Below are 19,196 nucleotides of genomic sequence, written 5' to 3'. Positions count from 1 at the left end.
GTGCAATATTGTGTGTGTGTGTGTGTGTTTGTGTGTATATGTGTAAATGTGTCTGCTTGTGTGCGTATTTTTGAGTGTGCGTGAGAGTATTTGTGAGTGTGAGTGTGTGTAAGTGCAATATTGTGTGTGTGTGTGGGTCTTTGTTGTGTTAGTGTGCATGAGTGCATGTGTGTGTATTTGAGTGTGAGTGTGACTGTGCATGTGTGCACGTGAGTGTGGGTGTGAAGTGTTTTAGTGTGTGTGTGTATGTGTGAGTGTGTGTACTTGTGTGTATGTTTAAGTGTGTGCATGAGTGTAAGTGTGAGTGGGTGTGTGAATGTTCGAATGTTTATGTGCGAGTGTGAGCGTGCTTGCTTGTTTGTGTGTGTGTGCATGTGTGTGTATGTTTGAGTGTGTGCATGAGTGTGTATGTGCGCATGTGTGTGTACGTTTGATTGTGTGCGTGAGTGTGTATGCACATGTGCATGTGTGTGTGTGCATGAATGTGTATGTAAGTGTGTATGTGCATGTGTAAGTCAGTGTGTGTGTGTGAGTGCGAGTGAGTGTGTGTATGCATGAATGTGAATGTGTATGTTTTTGTGAGTGTGTGTGCATGAGTATGCGTGTGAGTATCTGTATGTATGCATGAGTGTGTGTGCACGTGTGTGTTTGTGTAAGTGTGTGTGCGTGTGAGAGAGAGACAGAATAGAGGAGGTTTATTATGGAGGGTTTAATTAGCGTGAGCATTAGAGTCTTCACATGCCAGAAATAGACAAAAACATCTGATTAGCATTCACAATTTTCCTTTTGAAGATTTCCGAGGATGTGTGACGCTGTCTGGAGATTTGTGATCACACGTGCTGCTGTGCGTCTGTGCATGTGTGTGTGGTGTGTGTCATACGCCTGGTGTTTGTAACCAAATCTCTGTTCTGTTCCAGTGAGAGTTGAGATGAGAGCTCATCTCCCATTACACTCTCATTCTGCGATCAATCCCTACAGCTGGAAACACTATCATACACACACACACACACACACACACACACACACACACACACACACACACCACATCTGAGCTATTCTGTGCATCTGAGTGTTAGTAATTGAACAATAATGCGAGTGGTGTGTGTGTGTGTGTGTGTGTGTGTGTGTGTGTGCGCGCGTGTGTGTGTGTGTGTGTGTGTGTGTGTGTGTGTGTGTGTGTGTGTGTGTGTGTGTGTGTGTGTGTGTGTGTGTGTGTGTGTGTGTGATGGACATGCACCCCTCAAAGCAGTCCTCTATGACCACAATGGAGCTTTACAGAGAAGTTCAGAGATAGCAGAGAGAGAAAGGAAGAGCTGTTACAAAACACGAGGAGACACAAATAAAACTCCTGAAGATCTGGGATTATATTCATTCATTCATTCATTTTCCTTCTGCCTTATTTGTCAGGGGTTGCCACAGAGGAATGAACCACCAACTATTCCAGCATATGTTTTAAGCAACAAATGCTCTTCCAGCCGCAACCCAGTTCTGGGAAACACCCATACGCACTCATTCCTACACACTCATACACAACGCACAATTTAGTTCATCCAATTCCCCTACAGCAGGGGTTTTCAAACTGTGGGTCGTTTAGTGAGAAAAGGTGGGTCGCGCCGCGTCACTTAGCTGCAGCTATATTTACGTTGCTGCAAATCAAAACCAGTACGATAATGGTTGAACGACTCTTTAGAGACGATTCTGTTTTTCAAATGAATCATTTAGGTTAATACACATGAGCTATCATTTCTGGAGGAGATTCGCCATCAAGACCAAGTTGTGGATCTCCTCCAGAAATGTCAGTGACTCTTCGTTTACAAGTTTGTGGGCGTTTGAGTAGTTACTGCTGTCATGTGATGTGCGCTAGATAGGACGGCCTGTACCTCGTGTCTGATGATGATAGTGTGTAGAACGCCCATAAATGAGGTTGGTGTCGCGATCTTGTTCCTTTGGAGTGCGCATGCGTATTAGCTTGAGCAACCTGTTTGTTTCAAACGTTTAAATACGAAGTTTATGAGGCAGTCGTTGTTTAATTTTATTGGTGGTTCCAAATTTGTAATGTAATGGTAAGCTTGGCTAACAGTTTTAGCGAATTTAATGTTTCTCCATTCAGACAGAATGCACAAGCATACTTACCGAGAGGTGTTTAAAAGATGGCCGCCTAGTGAAATGACTTGTCTTAAAGGGGCTTCCTTATTACTTTAATCACGACTGGAATTATACTCAAACTTTAACATTTCTAGAATAAATAAATAAATAAATAAGCTTATAATTAACTAATAATAAAAAAATTACTAATTTGTTTAAATTCAGCCCATATAAATTGTTTGCAACCACTTACCTAAAAATATGTAGTAAATTCAATGAATAATTTTTTTAGTGTGTGTGTGTGTGTGTGTGTGTGTGTGTGGTATAATAAAGTCTATTTTCATAATAAAAAAAAGATCACATACTTTGCAGGGTCCTAGAGTTCACACTAGTAACAAACAAGACGAGAAAGGCAAGATGGTGAAGGAAGAGTTGAGAAAACACACGGTGAAGGACTAGAAAAGACACAGGGTGGAAAACTGGGAAAGAAAGAGGCGAGAGCAGAAACCCGAGCTGTGACAAAACAAGCAGAGACAAGATAAAGACGTGAGAAAAGCAACAAGACGAAGGAAAGAGCAGACAACGCGAGATGTGAAAACAATGGCAGTGGAGACGAGTGAGAAATAAATTGAAAAGGACAAGATCAACCAAAATAAGACCAAAAGCCGAACATGATGAAAAACTGGAATAAAACCAGCAGAGTCAAAAAAAACACCCAGCAGCCACACAATATCATAATATGTTAATATTACGTAAAATGTAGGTTGTGATGTCAGGTGACCAAAAATTAAATGTCTAGCCAGAGTCTAAGGACAATATTATTTTGATGTCCAATCATGACGTCAAAAGGTTGTGTGGGAAAATGACCAAAATCCAACATCAAACCAACAAATACTGACATTTATTCATCAGGTATGGCAACCAAAATCCAACGTCATATAGACGTCATAGTGGTAACATTTACATAATATCAAGCTGTAACATTACTAGACGTTAATATTTGGTGGATTTTAGGTTGTTGGAAAGTAACCAAAATCCAACGTCGAGCCAACATCCTAAACCAACGTCATTTTGACGTCAAATAATGACATTTATTTGTCAGATATGGCAACCAAAATCCAACGTCTGATAGACGTCACAGTGGTAACGTCCACACAACGTCAAGCTGTAGCATCATTAGACATTGATATTTGGTTGATTTTAGGTTGTGTTGGAAAGTGACCAAAATCCAACGTCAACGCAACATCTAAAACCAACGTCATATTGACGTCAAATACTGCCATTTATTTGTCAGGTATGGCAACCAAAATCCAATGTCTGATAGATGTCATTGTGGTTGATTTTAGGTTGTGTTGGAAAATGACCATAATTCAACGTCGAGGCAACATCTTCAACCAATATTATGTTGATGTCAAATGCTGACATTTATTCGTCAGGTATGGCAACCAAAATCCGTCTGATAGACGTCATAGTGGTAATGTCCACACAACAGCAAGCTGTAACAGCATTAGACGTTGATATTATTTTGATTTTAGGTTGTGTTGGAGAGTGACCACAATCCAACGTCGAGCTAACAATTTAAATCAACATTATATTGACGTCAAATACTGTAATTTAGTCGTCAGGTATGGCAGCCAAAATCCAACGTCTGATAAATGTCATAGTAGTGACGCCCACACAACATCAGGCTGTAACAACATTAGATATTGATATTTGGTTGATTTAAGGTTGTGCTGAAAAGTGACCAAAATGTAACGTTGAGCCAACATCTTAAATTAATGTCAAATACTGACATTTATTCGTCAAGTATGGCAACCAAAATCCAGTGTCTGATAGATGTTATATTGGTAACGTCCACACAACATTGCTGTAACATCATTAGATGTTGATATTTGGTTGATTTTAGGTTGGATGTTGGACATTGACGTTGGTCTGACGTTAGGTTCTGAATACAACCTGATTTTCATTTTCCAACAAAATGCAACATCCCCACGATGTTGGGGTACAACATCAATCTGACGTCATGTTGACGTCCTGTGCCTGCTGGGTATTTGCAAGAAAGATGAGAAAATAACATTACATTATGTGAAAATGAGAAGAGAAATGAGAAATGAAGAGATAAAGAGGCACAAAATGAGACCAGAAAGCCCCAAACAATGAGATGATCAGAGACAGAACAAAAAAATGAGAAAAAAGGAGAGATGATTCGATTAAATGTGACAGAGAAAACAATGTGTTGAGACAAGGGAGAAATGAAAAAGACTTTAAGAAAAGACATTAAACGAGAACCAAAGAACCACAAAAGGCAAGAAATGAGATTGTGATGAAACAAGGACACAAGAGAAAACATGAGAAAAATTAAAACCATGAGTAAAACTAGACGATAGACCAGATGAGATGAGAAAACTTGAAACGAGGAAACACAAGACGAAACTCTGAGAAGCAACAAGACATAAGATGTGAAAACAAGAGAAAATGAGATGAGATGAAGTGAGAGGAGATTAGATGAAATGTGAAAACGAAATAAAAAAGGGATTTGAAGAAATGGGATGAGATAAAAATCTGAAAAATGGGAGCGGAGGGTGAATGTGAAAGAGCTAGATGAGAAAAGAAGAGATGAAATGAGACCTGAAGGCCACAAAAATAAATCTATAGAAGAAAAACTGAGACGAACAAAGGGATCACAAATTTGGTGATATTAAAACAGACAAAAAAAAAAAAAAAAACGACATTACTGCATTTCCACTAACTGATAGTGGCTAATGTGGCTAATTTTAGTGGCTAATGTGATTAAAAAAATTTTTTTTTTCCTCTAGCTGATAAGTCTTTCCAAGTATCATGATGATTAATGTTGGTGGGTTTATGTATATCACAGCCTTATTTTTGATCAATGGAGATGTAGGAGTGTTATCAACGCTTTAATGGCAAGGTAAGCCGCTTATAGTTGTTAGCAGCCACATTAAGGTGTTTCTGCGAGGTTATATAATGTCATTTCTGAGAAAACTGAGAAATTCTGTATGAACAGATCAATGTGGTGCCACCAGGGGGGAAGTTAGGACGATTCTAAAGGTTGGTTTATACTTCTGTGTCGAGTGATCTGCGTGACCCACGGTGCCTGCCTTGTGAGTAGCCGTACATTTATACTTCTGTACCCTGTTGAGATGCTCTGCAATAACACTTCCGAAACAATAGCTAGCAGTGAGGTATTTACATTCCTCTGTGTCGAGTTTCTTTGCGGGTATTTAGTTTTTTCTGAAAGCTCGCTCATTCAGAGGCGGAAACTGGTAGACTTGCAACAACTTTAATCATAAGGTAAACGCAAAACAAAAGTTTCCATCTGGAGCTCCTTCACGGGACTCCACACTTATAAACACTCGCACCATCGGGCTTGCGGTTCTAAGCAAAGCCCACACTTGTCACAGCTACGAAGCCGACCAATCACAGAGCTTGAGTTATGCGTCGTTGGGAAGTGTACTTAAATTTTTTGAGAGGTGCGCATCAGCGCTGGTGCAGCCACGGTGAGAGATCTGCGACCACGTAAAGGCTGCGCCGGACCATGTGTGCTTGATGTAGAAGTTTAAATCAGCCCTTAAGTTCCACACCGTTTTGGGGCCCCAAAGATGATGAACGATAGTAACATGACAATGCGCACACTCCGATCTGTTCATTTAAAAACTAAAAAAGCACGCAGCAAATATTAACGATAATTAATTTAGGTTCGTTTGGCTAAGATTCCAGTGTGTTCGGTGACTAGAAAAACTGTCGTAAAAGCTAACGTCTGCTCCGAGCTTCTCCCCCAGAAAAATGTGTGGTACATTCCCTTTCCTTAAAGAATCTGTCATTGTAAATTTGTTTCAGGGCTGGTAAAAGTGTTTTGCATCTTGTTAATTTTTTTTCCTAAAATGTTAATTTGTTTCGTCCTTGGTAAAATCTTCGTAAAAAGCTTCGTAAAAGTGTGTTGTTTTACACTTCCCGGCCACCATAGTTTTCAGATGTCTCCAGTTTCCCCCAGCACACTGACACAGAGCAGCAGTGTTTTAAAATGAAAACGGCCTCTTCAGCGTTTTCAAAACACTCAGTTTTAGGCGATCGAAAACTCCGGTGTAGTGTGGACGGAAGGCGTAACTGTAGCAAAACTTGTGCGTTTTAAAACTAAAATTATTGGTGTAAACAGTTTCTCTCTCACACACACACACACACACACACACACACACACACACACACACACACACACATACACACACACACACACACTTTGTGAAGTTTATTTATTAACTAATTTCGAGAGGATCATGTGTTTATGATTGCTTGCAGCTAGTCCCTCATTACTCAATTTATGATTCACCAATCAGACGATTCCTACACTGAAAAAAAATATTTCGATGATTCCTTGGATTTACTAAATTTTTTTACGTTAAGTGGTTGTAAGCAATTTATATTTGTTGAATTTAAACAAACACATTAAGTTGAACATTATTAAACTTAATTTGTTTGTTTAAATTCAACACAAATAAATTGTTTGCAACAGTTCTGCATGCAACACTTTTTTCAGTCTATAAACCACTATAAATACCCTGAGTTCCATATAACAGCCATCTTCGTTTTGAAGAATCCCCCTTCCACCCCTACTCCCCCTCTTTTCCTAGATGGGTGGCACGATAGCCCAGTGGTTAGCACTGTTGCCTCACAGCAAGAACGTTACTGGTTCTAGTCCTTACCATGCCAGTCGATGTTTCTTTGCGGAGTTTACACAATTTTCCCCATGCTCACGTGGGTTTCCCCTGGGTTCCCTGGTTTCCTCCCACCGTCCAAAAACATGCAACTTAAGTTAATTGACTAATCCAAATCGGCACCATAGAAATGCTCCTAGTAAGTAGTTATCTCCAAAGAGCAATCACTATCTGTTTATTAGCTACTACAGCAGAGGAGTTCTCGAGATCTACCTGAGCTCAAACTCCCCTCTCGCCTTGCAATTGGAAGGGAGCCCCGGGCTCGAGGATCTTATGAGCTCAGGGCTCTCTCCTGGGACAGCATGCCAAACAAGCTTTATAATCAATCATCAGCTAAGTGTGAACTCTTGAAGGCTAATTTAGTTGATTCAGTTCACCTATAGTGCATATCTTTGAATTGTGAAGGAAACACCAGGAACACCCAGAGGAAACGCACACTAATAGGGAAGAACATGCAAACTCCACACAGAAATGCCAACTGGCCCTGCTGGGACTCGAACCTGCTAACCACTGAGCTCTGTAATCAAAAGCAGAAATTACTCTGAACAAGTCAACGAGTGAGTAAATGATGACAGACTTCTCATTTTCGATTGAACTATCCCTCAATTCCAGTTGTCGCTTGACACGCCAAACATACAAATAAAAGCGAGACAAAACAAGAAACAGACAACAAGCCAAGTTAAACAGATAAACACCAATGAGACAAAAGTCAGATAAGACAGGAGAAGAGCATAGCAGCAAACGAGAGCGCAGATGGGAAGAGAATGAGAGATGAGAGGAGAAAACGAGTGTCTAAAGGAGCCAAAGCGGAGCAGATGGAGAAGAAGTAAAGTAGAAACGCAGCTCGGTCTCACTCATCTGCTGCTAGTGGTTTATTGATCGTAGACAGCGAGTCTCAAAGTCATTTATCACCGGCTCCTCAAGCCCCGTATGTGTGTGTGTGAGAGATAACTCTTCTGATAGCGGCCATAGCATCCATTATTCCCCACAATGGGCCGTGCCTGGACCTGCCCGACAGCTTGACACACACACACACACACACGCGGGCACATACACATGCACACAGCGACAAACGGCCTCTTTCTGAAAATAATAAATAAATAACAGCACGTATTGTTTCCCAGGCTTGGCCGAACAGCGAGAGCGAAGCTGCTTCAGTGCTGATAGCAGAGCAGAAGCCTGAAATACGGCCAGAACACTGGAAAGTGCTGAGGCTGTGCATGTGTGTGTGTGTGTGTGTGTGTGTGTTTACACGCTCAGGTTATAGTACATCACATTGAGCCAAGCTTGCGGAGACAAAGATGGATTAAAGTTGCAAAGGAAAAGTCAAAACGCACTCGATTTGCTTTCTTAATACACATACTTGATTTTGATTGTGAACGACTCATCAGCACATGTTTTGTTCTGTCTTTGTAATCTCGTAATGCAGTCCAATAAGCACACTGATTTAATTCTGTTTAATTGATGTGGTGATCAACCCTTTTTTTTCTTTTTTTCAGACTTTGTGATAAACACACTTGAATTTGTGATGGATAAGTTATCGGGTGGATGAATGGACGGACAGGTTGGTGGGTGGATGGATGGATAAATGGATGTTGGTGGTTAGATGAGATTTTTGTGTTTATTGATGAAAGCATGGATGGAAGGATGGATGACATTAATTAATGGATGGATGGATGGATGGATGGATGGAAGGATGGATAGACAAATGGATGGATAGACAGATGGATGGACAGACAGATAGATGGACAGGCAGATGGATGGATGGATGGACGGACAGACAGACAGATGGACGGGATTTGACATGGATGGAGGGGATTGGAAATACATGGATGGATAGAACATGGATGGATGGATGGATGGATGGACAGATGGACGGAAGGATGTACGGACATACAAACAGGGTTTGAAATACATGGATGGACTGATTTTGACATAGATGGATGGTTGGATGGCCAGAATTTGACTTGGATGGATGAACAGACGGGATTTGACCTGCATGGATGGGTGGACGAACGAGATTTTACATGGATGGATGGACGGACAGAAAGCATTTGAGATAGATGATTGGATGGACGGACAGACGACCGGGATTTGACGTGGATGGATGGATGGACTAGATTTGACATCTATGGTTGGATGGATGGATGGATGGATGAATGGATGAACAGATGGATGGATGGACGGATGGACGGAGAGACAAGTGGGATTTAACAAGCATGGATGGATGGACAAACGGACAGGATTTGACATAAATGGATGGATGGATGGACAGAATTTGACATGGATGGATGGATGGATGGATGGATGGATGGACATATGGACGGATGGCCGGGATTTGACATGGATGGATGGAATTTGATGGATGGATGGACAGTTCACCAAATTCTCAAATCATAGCCTATAACCTAAATAAAAATACCTCAAGTACCTAAAGCTGCGTTCACACTGGGCTTTTCTCCCCATAGACTTCCATTCATATGACGCAAATGCATCAGACTGGAATCGCAGGGTCATGCGTCAAGTTGCGCAGGCCGCTGCGGTGCATAGTTCAAGCTTGGTGAACACTGACCAGCGAAATCGCATCACTTGACTGAGTGAGACCAATTGAGGATCAAAACATGACCTCTCTGAACAGAAATTTAAAACATAAACCAATCGCTTACTTTTTTAATGTCTAATAACCTCGTTTAATCCCGCCCCTTTTCGCAGCACCGCATGACAGAATTTCGCATTATCAAACTCTAGTGTGACCGCAGCTTAAGACAGATTTCTGCTCTTCGCCGCAAGTTGCGTTAAAGATAAATATGTTCACCAATATCTCAAAGTATTGCCTATTCCTGTTTGCACAACATCTGAAGTGTACTGGTCGGCGTTGTTGTCTCTTGTCCTGTTTTAGGGTGCTTTCACATCTGTAATTCGCTTCATTTGGTCCGGACCAAGGGCAATAAATGATAAATCGTTGCATTTTCTGCCGCCTTTGGGTCGTTTTCACACCACACTGCTGGCTTTGGTGCGAACCAGTTGAAACGAACCAAAATGCAGTCACCTGACAAAATTCACATCTCTCATTGGCCAAATGTTGTTGAACATATTTTCTAACTGTTTATCGATTGGTCAGAATTCAAGTGCTGGAAAATGCCAATGAACTCCTGCAAGTAAACAAACCGGCAGACTAGGGGTGTCATGATTTCGATTTTTAATCAAAATTTATGCTCAATTTCGATTATCGAATCAAAAAATAGAATCATCGATGCTGCCACGCCCCCATGCCATGTCAGCTTGGCTTGCCAAGCGGGAAAAAAACAGGCTTGTTGAAGTGCTTGTTAAACTGCAGAAGCAGGAGACCCGTCGACAGAACTTAAACCCTCTCCTCTTTCAACGAAGTCGCCGGTGTGTAAGCATTTTGGATTTCCAGTGAGTTATGTTGACAACGTTCAACACAGTTTTGCAAGCTCTGCTATGTACGTATTACGTACGGTTCGTCCGATAGACAACACCGGCATCGCGATCCTCCGCCCGCCCCCGTTGCAAATCCGCTCGCGAAAAGTACACACTCAGGCCCTGTTTACACCGTCTTTGTTTTTAAATGGCATTTTAGAACGACAACAATTTGACATCCACAGTGGCGTGTAGCATTTCTGAGCAGCCCTCCTTCCTCTCTACCTCTGAAAATGCACATCACGTGACCACACAGACACAGACGCACACACAGCCTTGCGCTCGAGACAGCAGGTCCAGGCAGTCAGAGGACTGCTTCAATCTTTCACTCACTTGTACTTAGTCATTTTAGCGAACACCTCAGATGCTGTTGGCTGGTTCCTGTTGGTTGTACGTCTTTTTTACCGTCGCCATTATAACGACACAGATCACTGCCTATTCACGAGTCCCGCAGTAAAAGTGATTGACAGGTGGTAATTATGTGTGTATCTTGGTATCGTGTGTTTATGGGTAAAACAAAGACCATGCAGGTCAGGTAGTTTAAACGGTAGGCTACAAATAATGAATTGGTCATTAATTAATTAATTATTCATAATCGAAAATCGAATCGAATCGTGACTTTAGAATCGAAAATGTAATCGAATCGAGGATTTGGAGGATTGTGACACCCTTACGGCTAACACAAAATGTCACTTTTACTCTGGAGGGATGACTGTGCTGACTGATTGTATGCCTGCTTTAGACAAACTATACATATCGAGAATGAAGCGCGGCTGGAAAACAGAATTTTATTGCATCGCACGTCACTTCAGGAGGAGGCGTGAATTAATTTAGCTAATCGGCGACATGATCATCTTGCGAAAATATTACCAACGATGCATCAGGTAATGTTTTCCCCTCTCTCTCTCTCTGTTGGTAAAGCGCTGTCAACAAATATTTTTCCTCCATATCCCATAATAATCAATATTTTAGTTGATCTTATTTTATTTCATTCTTCTACATGTTTATAGTAGTGTGTAGTCCTGTGTTATATTGTCAATTTATGCTGTTTGATGTAGCACCTTGGTCCTCAAGGAACGCTGTTTAGTTTCACTGTGCTGCACTGTATATTGTTGAAATGACAATAAAAGTCGACTTGACTCCTTAAGTAGCTACAATATGTTGAACAAGTGATGCATCTCGTTGATGACTTCTTCTGAGATTGCTATAAACACAATACACCCAATCACCCTGGTCAGTTCTCGTAAATGAACAACTTATGCACAAAGGACATGAAGTAAAAAGTCAGCAAATAGACTTAAGTTTCATTTCATGTGAGCTGATTTCAGTCGCTTTGAAAAGGCAGTTTAGCATTCTGTCGTCCTCCACTAGGCTGACTAATCAAACCCACAGCTCAGAGCTTGAGCGAGACCGCCAGGAAGATTAAACAAGGTGGGAAAATGATGAACATTTAAAGCGATCAGACACATTCTCGTTTTCCTTCCAGCAGCTCGTCCCGCTGCGATCCAGAAGCCTGATGTGTGTCAGGATGAATAAAGGTCATGCGGGAACCTAACCAAGTGCTGCATTGCCATTTCGGCTACAAACATGGGACGGGCCGCCAAGCCGGCGCTCGCCTGCCAAAAAGATGAAGAGTGCATCTGAAATCAACTATATTCCTACCTTACAGTCTGTTGGCCCAGAGGAAGAGGAGGAGGAGGAGTGGAAAACCTGGAATAGAAAGACAGTGTGAATCAGTATGTGTCTTGCATTTGAATACAATGACCTTAATGTTTTTAAAACGAGATACATCTACATGAGAAGCAAATTTGTGAGGTATTACTGTACGACTGAATTTAAGATGCTGTGGAGATCAGAATTAGTGAACAACCAACACATTCCTACTGTCTGAACTCACAGCCTTCTCTGATTTTAATTTAACAAAACAGACGTAAAAAAGATATTTTGATATAAAAACTTAAATGAGATATTTAAAAAGCTTAAACACCGTTTAGTGAACTCTTTCAGACCATTCATTATCTGCATTTATGTGTTATTAATTATTTGACAAAATATACTTACAGTAAAAGGCAGCCAAAACGTCCAATTTTCACAGACTTTGATGTTGAAAATGTATTTATCTATTTATTTATTTATTTATTTATTATAATAAAATATCAATATGATTATTTATTCATTTTAAAATAATAATAATTAATATTACTATTGTTGTTTTTATTATTATTATTATTATTATTATTATATTACTGCTGTTTATAATAGTAATAATAATAATAATGATAATATTAATAATAATTGTTAAATGTAGAAATGATACTAAAATAAAAAAATATCACTATAAACTTTTATATTTTTTTATTTTATTATATCACATTATTCATATTATTTATTTATTTATCTATTTTATTATTATTATTGTTAGTAGTAGTACTGCTATTTTTTTATTGTTATTATGATTATTATATTTATATGATAATGATAATATATGATTAGAAACCCCCCTCATGATTGTGAAGCACTTTGGGTGTATTGCCATACACAATAAATGCGCTATATAAATACACATTACATTACATTACATAAATACCACCATATTATACTTTAAAATTATTATTATTATTATTATTATTATTATTACAATTATTAGATATTTAATATTATACAAAATGTATTATTTTATTTTATTGTTATTATTATAACTTTATTATTACAGTTTTTATTATCATTATTTTTATTTTTAATAATTATAATAATTATTATTAAAATTGTATAATTATTATCATTATTATATTTTAAATTATTATTATTTCTATTTTTAATTAATATTGTTATACTATAGTATATGTTTAATATTATTTTAATTATTATTTTATTTTCAATTTTAATATTGTTATTTATTTAATTAGAATTACTGCTACTACTATTACTATTATGCATTTTATATTATTAAAATTATTAAATTAATACAAATTTTTTATTTTTTAATTATTATTATTAAATTATTATTGCTGTTTTTATTATCATCATTATAACTATTTTATTTTTGAAAATTATAATATTAATAACTATAACTATTATTGTTCTTTTAAAATATTATTATTATTATTTATTTAAATTTTAAATGATTATTATTATTATTATTATATTCAATATTATTTAAATAAATATTTTACTAATTATTATATTTTTATATTATTATTATTATTATTATTATCGTATTATAAAATTATTATTATTATTCTCTTATTTATGTTTATAATTATTATTTATTTTATATTATTATTATTGATTACTAGTACTACTACTACTATTAATATTATTATGAGTATTGTTATTATCAAATATTATTATTATATTTTATGTTACTAATGATATTTTTTATTTACGTTTTAAATTATTATTCTTTTTTTTATTATTATTATTATTTTTATTATTATTATTATGATCATCATCATTAATTTAATTATTTTTAAATCAAGCATTCTCTACTTATAATCTCGATTACATATTCTCAAAAAAAACTTTTCATAATTTTTTTCATGTTTATTGGGGATACTGAATGACATTATTTACTCACCCTAATCATTATTCAAGGATCTACACCTTCAATATCTTATGCAATTTTGCTACAAATAAAATGTGTATCTCGCCAAACAGACAAACAAAGAGCAGCGGAAGGATATGTGGAAAAACAGATAAATACAGGGTAAAACAAATCAAGTGGAAAAAAAAAAGTTCCCTCACACCATATGCGCCATTGATTTCCTATTCTCTTGGAAACATTTAATGAGCTTAAGCGAAAGAGAAAGAGATGAGGAGAAAACAGATAAAAGCCTCGCAGAAATTTTTCCCTGAGAGCAAATCATTCAGGAAGACAAGAAGGTGCTTAGCAGAGGAACAGGTGTTGGATGTGACGATTTCCACACTGGAACCAGTGCCAAAAAAAACCCAGCAGGAGTGCGTCAACAAGGAGCAAAGCTGGACCGCATCTGTCTGCAAGTCATTCCCAGAGCATCAACACATCACAATAATACAGCATGAAAAGAGCCACAGCAGTATAACTCTTTAAATATTACAGTGAGGGAATCACTAAGAGCAAACTACAGCTGTGAGAAACATACATTAAACATCTGCATTGTGTTTATGCAGGAATCACTACTGAAATGAACTTTATTAACACACACACAAAAAGTATCTATCTATCTATCTATCCATCCATCCATCCATCCATCCATCTATCTATCTATCTATCTATCTACAACTTGTGGTGTACCACAGGGATCTGACTTGGGTCCAAAGCCTCCATCCGTCTGTCCTTCCGTCAATCTGTCCATCTGTCAATCCTTCCGTCTGTCAATCCATCCACCCATCCATCAATCCATCCATCCATTCATCCATCCATCCATCCATCCATCCATCTATCTATCTATAACTTGTGGTGTACCACAGGGATCTGACTTGGGTCCAAAGCGTCCATCCGTCTGTCCTTCCGTCAATCTGTCCATCTGTCAATCCTTCCGTCTGTCAATCCATCCACCCATCCATCCATCCATCCATCCATCCATCCATCCTTCCCTCCATCTACTGTATCTACAACTTGTGTTGTACCCCAGGGAACTGTCTTAAGTCCAAAACATCCATCCCACAATTCATCCATCTCTCTAAAACTTGTGGTGTACCACAGAACTGTCTGAAGTCCAAAACGTCCTTTCGTCCGTCCGTCGGCCGTCAATCCATCCATTTATGCATCAATCTATCGCTCCATCCATCCATCCATCCATCCATCCGTTCATCCATCCATCCATCCATCTATCACTTGTGGTGTACCACAGGAATCTTAGGTCCAAAATATTAATTCGTCTGTTCATCCGTCCATTCATCCATACTTTGTGGTGTACCACGTGGATGTCTTAGGTCCAAAATGTCAATCTGTCCATCAATCCATCCATCCATCCATCTATCTCTCCATTCATCTGTCCATCCATCCATCCATCCATCCATCCATCCATCACTTGTGGTGTACCACAGGAATCTTAGGTCCAAAACGTCCATCGGTCTGTCAATCCATCAATCTGTCCATCTGTCAATCAGTCCGACCGTCAATCCATCCATCCATCCATCCATCCATCCAAAACTTGTGGTGTACCGCAGAGATCTGTCTTAGGTCCAAAATGTCAATCTGTCCGTCAATCAATCAATCAATCCATCCATCCATCCATCCATCCATCCATCCATCCATCCATCCATCCATCCATCCATCTATCTATCTATCTATCTATCTATCTATCTATCTATCTATCTATCTATCTATCTATCTATCTATCTATCGTGGTGAACCACAAGAATCTGTCTCAGGTCCGTCTGTCAATCCCTCCACCTATCCATCGATCTATGGCATAACTTGCGGTACACCACAGGCATCTGTCTTAGCTCCAAAAGTTTTTAGGATATAGGCAATAGTTTTAAAAAATTGGTAAACGTCTGTGTGTCTGTCTGACTATATACCAAAATACTATATCACATAAACATAATAAATATGAGATACATAGTCAAAATGATAACAAGTTAATAGGAGATATCGATATCGATATGAAGATCCAATACTATAATGAAAGGAAGATACAATAATGAGAAATTTTAAAAAGCTAAATGATGACAAACCAAAATTAAGCAAATTCATAATAATGAAACTAAAGCTTGAAATGATGGTATAACAAGAGTAAATTTTGCTTAATTAAAATGATGGTAGTGAAAATTATAATATATGAAATCTTAATAGGGAGATTAAAAAGTCAAACTTATGACTGTGTGAAGGTCTAAATTAAAGACATTATTAAAAATAATGATGATTACTGACATTTTATCACTTAAAATTTATCTTATAATTATGAATTAATATGCCATATATTATTACTTTTTGACGTCATTTATATTATTAATATTTTTAAGTCATAAATGATACAAAAGATTGATTTATAACATATACCAATATATATGTACCAAGTATAAAAGTCATAATTATGAGATAAAAAAATACAATAAGTAGATACTTAGTCCTAATTAATACAAATCACATGTAATTATGACAGAGCAATAAATAATCGAGGTTACTTGCATTGCTTATCCACCCAATAAATCTCAATGCCAAAAAAACAAACAAAAACAGCTAGAATTACAAAATTTCCAATCCTATGTTTGTTTAATTGGAATATTTCAAGATTACAACATTAGGTGAACAGCATGGTGAAAAGATCCTTTGTCTAACCCAGAGCATGACTGAGAAAAAAATGGTTTCACATATCAATGTTTCCACAAAAAAAAAACATAACACAGACAATCGTTACAAGTCCACTGATGCCCTAATCGACGAGCTGCCGAGAGCTTGTTTTTAGCAGTGAAAACGATTTCAAACGTTACAGAGCCATTAGAGAGGCAGATTGTGAGTAATGTGAGATTCGGACGATCTCCCAAAACGCCGCCCCATTAGCTCCAGCAGTGCAAAAGAGAGAGAAATCTGCAGCCATTACGGCGTCCCCCAGGGCTCGGTATTGGGCCCAGTGCTGGATTTCAGCGATGTGCAGTATTGCTTCATCCTTTCATTTTGCAGCCCCAGTGGAACCTCAGCCGTGTCGTGCTAAACATTATCAATCAGCTAACAGCAGCCTGTTTAAAAAAAATTGGCAATAAAAGCTGCCAATGGAAAAGCTAAACAAATACGGTTTCAATCTGGTTCTTATCTACAAGCGCCAAGCTGTCTAAAGTGGAAGATCTCAACTAGTGTGGGGTGTGGAAACATTACTTTTGCTCATAGAACTCAATGTTAACAATATTTAATACAGTACACATTCGCGATAGTCACATCACTAGATATGCAATGCTGCTTCTGAATTATAGTTGACCAGAAGTATTTTAAATTGTATTTAATTACTGTATTTAAACAAAAAAAAATAAAAATTCTCTCACTTTTTTGTCTTATTTTTAGCAAAAATATCGACATTTCAAAGTGAAAAGACGATTATTTTACTTCCCCAACTGGCAGATAATTTTACTTGTTTTCAAGAGTTCATACTTAGCTGATGATTGGTTATAAAGCTCATTTGGCACGCTGTCCCGGGAGAGAGCCCTGAACTTATAATAGGCATGGGGCGGTATAAGATTCTGATGGTATGATAACCTTGTATAAAATATCACGGTTTCACGGTATTGTGATTACTGCTCCTAAATATATTCTTTTTAAATGTCTGTGGGTTTCTGCATGTTTCATCACATCAAAATAAAGATTTTTTAAGACTTCTATCAATGAAATTTCAGACTATCACAGGGGAAAACGCTAATCATTTTATTTTTAATTAATTTACTTTCCCCATTAAAATTAAAATTCAGTTATTTCTTAGCCACATATTTTAAATAATGTGTCAAAACAAGCAAACTTTAGTTATATGCATATATTTTTATTAGCACAACCTTTCTTAAAAAAAAAACAAGTTTTAAAAGCTATAATAAACAAAATGTATGCACAACATAAGTGTATTTTTTTTTAAATGTAATTTAGTTTGCTAATGTTCAATTAAAAAATTTCAGAATTCTGAGGTCTAAATCAAGGTTAATATTTGTTTTGAGAGGAATTACACCTTTAACTTCAAGATTATTTAAAAATGCTTTATTAAAATATATATATATATTTGGTGTCATTTATTTAACCGACACTCACAATGAGACACAATGAGATCAAAGTTTTAAAAGCTGTAATAAACAACATTTATGCACAACATAAACTTATGCATAAAAACATGAAAACTTTTAAACTAATGTTATTGTAAGGATGTAAGGAAGACAGTTAAACCATGTTGCTTAATGGTTAATAAATGTTAATTTTGTTAAATGTTTTTTTAGATGGATTTGTTAGTTGTACTGAATGGCTACAGCTTTACATGGACAATTAGTGAAAATTATGACCTGTTTAAAGTATTTAAGACTCACAACAGCATATTTCAATGCACTTTTTTTAAGGCTTTAAATTTAGTTTTTGAAATTGAAGATATTTGAAGTCTCTGCGGACACCCTGAAAAAACTCAAACTTATTATTATTATTTATTTATTATTATTAACTTTTAAACTTATTTTGAGAAACATTAAAATATTTTGGAGCAGTAAACATGTCAGGCTGCTCTCTTCATTCGTTTAAAAAACACAGATTTCTTGACAATTTAAAATAGCATCTTTGGATATTTTTTATGCTGCGATACTGTTTTCCTAAAAAGTTGAAAAAAATTTTTAATAAAAATACACATACCTTAGGAACAGTATAGCAGAAAATGTTGGAGGTTTTAAAACCTTGACTTTTCCAAACCGTGGTATACCTTGAAAACAGTTATCATCCCATGCCTAGCTCATAAAGTCCTCAAGCCCGGGGCTCCCTCCTGTTTGTAAGGTGATGGTTTCCAACCATTTCCTGTCTGGTATTAGCTTTAATCCTGGAAATGGCTGAAAACTAGCCTGGAAATGGCCAAAACCCCTCTAAAGCCAGGCTGGTCTACCAGCTAAAACCAGCCTAGGCTAGTTCAAGCTGTTTTTCAGCAGGGTATAGTCTACCGAAATGTGTATATTCCATACAAAGTATGAAGCTGAATGCTGGCAGCATTCTGAAAAGTTAAGATGTTTTCAACTGGGTGCTCCTGAAGTTTGCAAGTTATTTTCATAAACGGTGGAGATGTTAATGCGACTGGATGTTCCGATTGGCTGGAGCCATCTCACGTCAGTTCTTTCTAAACATCCACAAGCTCTCTACGGCAATTTTACCGGTAATGTTACAACTTCTCTTTCTGGACAATAGCCGAAACGAATTTACCAGTATTTTTAAAAAGGGCCTGCTCACACATACAGACCTTTCCAGAAAACTGCCGGTCATTTTCTAGAAAGGTCTGTATGTGTGAAAGTGAC

The 19,196-nt window shown here is 37.4% G+C and overlaps 1 protein-coding gene across 2 annotated transcripts in view; it reads right to left on the bottom strand.

Annotated features, from left to right (window-relative positions):
- plxnb2b (plexin b2b) overlaps positions 1–19,196 on the bottom strand; it is a 325,846-nt gene that overhangs the window by 235,878 nt on the left and 70,772 nt on the right. For both annotated transcript variants that reach the window (NM_001423669.1, NM_001197316.2), the window contains 1 exon segment: positions 11,919–11,966. The gene's annotated coding sequence lies outside the window, so the exon portion shown is untranslated.

Source organism: Danio rerio, chromosome 25 (genome assembly GCF_049306965.1).
Source record: "Danio rerio strain Tuebingen ecotype United States chromosome 25, GRCz12tu, whole genome shotgun sequence".
Lineage (NCBI taxonomy): Eukaryota > Metazoa > Chordata > Actinopteri > Cypriniformes > Danionidae > Danio > Danio rerio.
This window is presented reverse-complemented; position numbering and strand designations above follow the sequence as displayed.